The sequence below is a fragment of the Parasteatoda tepidariorum genome, chromosome 10 (assembly GCF_043381705.1).
Source record: "Parasteatoda tepidariorum isolate YZ-2023 chromosome 10, CAS_Ptep_4.0, whole genome shotgun sequence".
Taxonomy (NCBI): domain Eukaryota; kingdom Metazoa; phylum Arthropoda; class Arachnida; order Araneae; family Theridiidae; genus Parasteatoda; species Parasteatoda tepidariorum.
The window spans coordinates 17,272,072-17,278,183 of NC_092213.1; positions in this window are offsets into that span (position 1 = coordinate 17,272,072).

A 6,112-nucleotide genomic window follows, 5' to 3' on the forward strand; every position below is an offset into this window, starting at 1 on the left:
GAAATTAAGAATTAATACTAATTAATAGAATATTAGTAGAAATAATACTACGGCTATATTTAATTAACTATTGCTTAAAGGGAAGCATGAAAATATATGTGCATATAATGAAACTAATCTTATTAAACTTGAAACTGAATTCCCAGAAAGAACACGCGGATGAAAGTAAAATTCAATTCTAACATCAAAGAAAACTGTTAAATAAGCTCATATGTTCTAATTAATTAAATTGTAAAAAAACTAAAATTTCCATCGGTAAAAATAATTAAAAAAAAGAATATTAAAGATTATAAAATATTTAAATTGATAATTTAAAAAGAAATGTTGTATTTGGTTCGTTAAGTAATGCTATATAAATCTTAATCACTTTCAAAAATTTTCCTAAGCCATCATTTTCTAATTTAAATTAATTCTAAAATGTTTCGAAAATGTAATAATTTCCTTTGGGAGATTTTTTTTCAAATGCAATTAAGAACATCTAATGTATGAAACGTTATAACGAAACTAATAATTTCCATTTTATTTTATGGCCTCAAAATACAATGTTAATATTTATATATTGAATATTTTTTTATATTAAGTAAAATATTATTTAGCATTTTAAATTTAGAATCATTTTGAAAAAAAAGTTAAATTCTTGAACAAAAAACTGCATATTCAGTGTCATACTTGATTTTAAGTTTGAAATCAAAAAGGAATGCAAGTAGTTCTTTTATATATTAATTTTTTATATTAATTTTTTAAAATTAATAACATGAATATCACAAAAAAAAATAATTAATTAATTTTTGTGACTGCAAGTACAGTGTATGAAACCCTGACTCTTTGAATACATTTTAACGCTAATCCAAACGTTGTTGTGCCATACTGATTATTTTATTGTTTTTTTATGTTTGTTTCAAAATTAAATAAAAGCAATCACTTACAACCATAACATAAACAAACCACTTTCTTAGCAGTAAATCTGAATCTTCTTCTTCAGAAAGAGCTACGTGAAAGAAAAGAAATCCTGAGGAAATTCAATGATAGCTTTCAGTACTCACTGTGATAAGAAACAAAGAACTCCTTAGGAGAATGAATAATAACTCTCAGTACTCACTATGGTTGAAAATATGAAAATGAAAATCTTTAGGTGATTCTATAATTACTATTAGTACTTGTTATGGTAAGAAACGAAAAAGTCCTTATGATATTGAATAATAAGTCTAGGCACTTACTGTGCTAGAAGAAAATTAAAAAAAAATATTTTGCTGATTGAAGAATAATTCTCAGTACTGTTGTAAGAAACTAAACAAAAAATTATTTCAGATTCAATAATAGCTAACAGTACTCACTGTGATAAAAAATAACGAAACCCTTGGTAGATTCAATAATAAATCTCGCTGATCTCCATGGTTAAAAGAAAAAAGGAAGACTTATAAGTGTTTCGATAATTGCTGTAAGTACTTATTTTGGTAAGAAACAAACATTCCTTGGGATATTGAATAATAACTCTCAGCACTCTAAAAAACCGAAAAATCCTTTCCTTATTTGAAAATAATTCTCAGTACTCACTGTTATACGAAATAAAGAAACCCTTGTGAGATTGGATAATAACTCTCAGTACTCACTATGGTAGGAAAAAAGAAAAAAATAAAGAAAAATTTTAGGTGATTCGATTAAGCACTCACTGTGGTAAGAAGCAATAAAATCCATAGAATATTGGAAACAGAATCTTGAATTCAATGGAATAAAAAAGAAATTTCTTTGGAGATTCGATAATGACTCTAAATATTTGCTGTTGCGAAATACAAATGAAATCATTTAAATAGTTGATAATAACTCAAATAATTCATTGTGATACAAAAAAGTAATAACTCTACTCACCGTAGTAAGAAGCAAAAAATTCCTTTGGAGATTGGTTAAAGGTAACTAATGCGAATAAAGCAAAAATAAAGGCTCTGTAGTTTCGATTCTATAAGCAAGAATATTCATCATTATCGAAATAAGAAATATCGATAGAATACAAGAGATAAACATATTTACTAATAGGGGGAAGTGGAACACGCTTAATCAATAAAACAAATGAATAGGGTCAGTAAACAATTGTAAGGGAGATGAGAATTACAGATGCCAAGATGTAAAATTTAAATTAAAATAGATTTCCAAACATCATGTAAAAAATACAATACAATAAAGATCCTTAACTAAATTAGAAATTTTTTTCAAAATGTGAAATGATTCCCAGAAGTTCAGATCCGTATCTGTAAGGCAGTGTTGAATAATTTTAGCAGAAGAAAACTCTCCCTGGCATTAGAATTTTAGCTAAATAGGGCGATGAAAAAGATAAATATTTACAGTAAGATAATATTGTTTGTTCTGTTTGATTAAAAGGAAACTAAATATTTTTCTTTGGATATCCGAAATACATATAAAGTTTAAAAATGTTAAATACACGAAACAATGGGAATAAAAGAAATGACAACAAATGAGAAAAATATATCTGAAAAATAATTTGAGAAGATTACATTGACAGCTATAAGCCTGGCATACTGAAATGAAATGTACTCAGTTAAGTATTTTCAAAAACTGACAGTTTATTTACTTATTTTTTTAAATAAATCCAACAAAAAGTTCGTGGAATAGTGCCCGATGGATGACAGATAAAAATGCAATTTAAGATTTTTAAAACACAGCAAACCACTTCTTACTCTTAAAATTGGAAAAAAAGCAATTTCTTTTTCCCTTTAATAAAAGACTTACTGATATTTTGATTTGATAAATGTATTTATTTATTTTTTTACAGACAAGTCACAATTTCTAAATTTCTTTTCATAATTAAACTACCACAGAACTCTATAGAATTTAATCTAGACTAATTTATTTATTCCTGTGAAACTTACAAAAATAATTGAATCGTGGTGTAGAGACAATATTTTCTAGCCAAATGTACTTCAAAGTTTTTTTTTTTTTTTTTTTTTTTTTTTTTTGTAGAGNACTGTGCACAGTAGGAAAATCAATTATTAAAAAGAATTATTCCTTTTTAACCCCTAATTTGTACAGTTGTAATTAATTTCCTTTACCACAATATGTCCCGCCGTTTGGAGCTATCATCTTGTCGTGGTGGGTGGATTTACGTGCGTCAAGGACCTACTGAGCTATGCCGGCCGTAGCGTAACTACTAGTAGAGCCTCCCAAGCCGAACAGGTCAGTGGGGAAACACCAGAGTAAACACCATGGCCCTCCAGGTTGAGGGTTGAGCATAAGGTTAGTAATTCTATCTGGTAAAAACCTACTTGGTACAGAAACTGAAATCGTGCAGATTCATCTCTCTGGAATGGATGAAAGCCCTCTACAAAATATGTCCTTCCCAGTTAGTATGAATCCGGTTTGTGAAATTGAAGACCTCTGCTCCAATTCGGAGTGATGAGGAATATGTATATATGTGTACTACAAAATGTTTCTCAATAAGGCATTATTATGCAATTGTTTTCTTAATATAATTTAGGAAAAATATTTTCTGTTCTAATAATAATTATAAATTTTTTTTGTATTAACAGAAAAACTTATTAAGCTGTTCTGGGATATAAGTACTGATGGAAAAAACCGTAAATTAAGAAAATAAATAATTAACCAGTAAATACCGTTTCAATTTTTATTAATTTTATGCAATCTCTTGTTTATGATTCGTTTTTTTTATCAACGATTAGATTGTGTTATCTTTCTGTCTAATGATAGTTGGGATACACGATTTTCTCTAAATGATAAAATTTAGTTAAATTTGTTTGCTCATCAAATAACTATAATTGGGAATCAATTTTAGGTTATGGTTAACTGTGATACCTAAATATTTAATATATAATACAGATTCTAATGGAATACATTCACCAACTGAGCCAGAATTTGAGTGAAGAATGATAGGAATATTATTATTAGATTTGTTAACTTGCTGAAAGTCAATAAATCTGGTTTTATTAGCATTAACTGCAATATATAAATTTTATTAGCTCAACTCGGCCAGTACATTTATCTGTGGCAGTTACAGCATTACGTTACTGATACTAAGATCCTGGTGCGAATCCAAATGACACCAAAGAAGGTTTCTCTCGCAGTTTCTCCTCATCAGTGACCACAGACAACCAATGTTCAACTTCTCCTCTTCTTTCAGATTTAAGCATTACACTATTTCTCCTCGTTCCTCGATTCGTCTTGATTCTACAAACAAATTGCAGGAGATGCAAAGATGTCAATATCCGAATTTAGGATAGCTTGTATGAGCATTATCTTAATTTATGGCCAGCGTCCATTTTTGAAGTTATACTTCTTATGCGACTTCCAACAAGGTTGCGCTAAACGTTTAACGCTACATTTTTATTGGCCGGGAAATCACGTGGTAGGATCCAGCTTTCCCTCATTCATTTCCATATTGTTTTAGTTCTCACTAGCAGAAAAATAATAAAAACCATAAAAGTATTGTTTTTTTATAAATATTTTTTTAGTTTAATTTGATACACATATAATTTAATAGGATAGTATTTTTTATTTTCAAATTTAGTGGATAACAATTGTAAAAAATGAGTGAAAACAATCCCACGGACAATGCGACGGATTTAAGGTTATGTCAAGGTACGTCTCTTGTGAATATCAATTGATTGTTAGGTTTTCTCTTCTGAAATTACATTATGACGCATTCACATACATTATTAATACAAATACATTTTCCAGGGCGAGACGATGAGGCAACCACAAGCACTTCCACTGGTTCAAGAGGTCCACGAGGGAAAAATGCACAATATTACCGTTATTACAGAGCACGGAAGCGAGCGGAGCAGGAAAAAGAGTCGTTGAATAGAACTAATGATCCTTCTACGACTGCTGATTCTTCTTCAATTAACGTCGCAGGTTACGAAGTTTAACTTCTTCCGCGGGGAGGGACTCCACGCACTATTTTTTATGTGAAAAATATACGTGCCGACCTGAATTTTTATGGTCACTATAGCCATACGAGCATATATTAATTTTACGATCAGTGATTGGTAAACATTTGCCGGTCACTAATCATAATCAAAGGGTGGAATTTCTTAGAGTGCGTAAATTTTCAGATTTGAAACATTCTTTTAATTTATCATATTTGAAACCATAAAACAATTCAAACGGTATATTTAAACATTTAATCATTTATATTTTTCTTTCTAAAATGATTTGTATAAATACAAATTTTTAAATAAAACAACTTCTTCTGTTCAAATGAAATTTTCAAGTTTATTCTTTTTTTAAACATGAATATTTTCAATTTCAAGTGGTTGAATAATATTTGTAATACTTACAAAATTATCAGGAATCATTGCCAAGTAAACTTATTTCTGACGCTACATTTTATAAAAACGTTAACAATTCAGCGAGATAATTTTGAGCAATTATTTCTCTTTAAAAATACATTGACTTTTAATCATTTTAATGTCTTTTATTAAAAATAAAATTATAAGAGTTAAACTATTTTCACAAAGTTTAATTAAAATCCGCATTAAAGTAAAAATTTTTCCTAAAGCGTCAACAATGTATTAATTTTCGGGAAATTAATTATGAGAAAAAAAGATGAGAATAATGAACTTAATAATTTTGATAAGTATTTAAATCCAATACCCATTCATTATTATTCATAAGTAAACAAAATAAATAAACTTCTAAGCTCTTCAGAGTTTCGTTTATATTGTAATATGTTTGAACAAATTCTACGAAATTAAAATGCGTAATCTTAAGTTAATGTTAAGAATTAAGATTAAGTAAATAAGTCTCATCGGAAAGTTTAGTGAGAGTTTTAATAAGCTTTACATAGCTTTGTAAAATATACAAATCAACGATCACAAAGGCATACCTCTAATTTTGCTAGAGAAATTATCTTTTTATTTATTCAAAGCTTAATAAATATAGGCATACTTAATATCGATGTACTTCTAAGCTACTTAAAATTTAGTTGTTATTATTAACTATTTCAACAAATTGAAAAGTATAATATTCATGAGTTGGCAATTACGTTGCAGTTGTGTTTTTAAATTTTAACACTTCTATGAGATTAAATTATTTTAGCAGATTGTGTTATATCACTAAAAATACGTTGTTTTGTTTGACATGA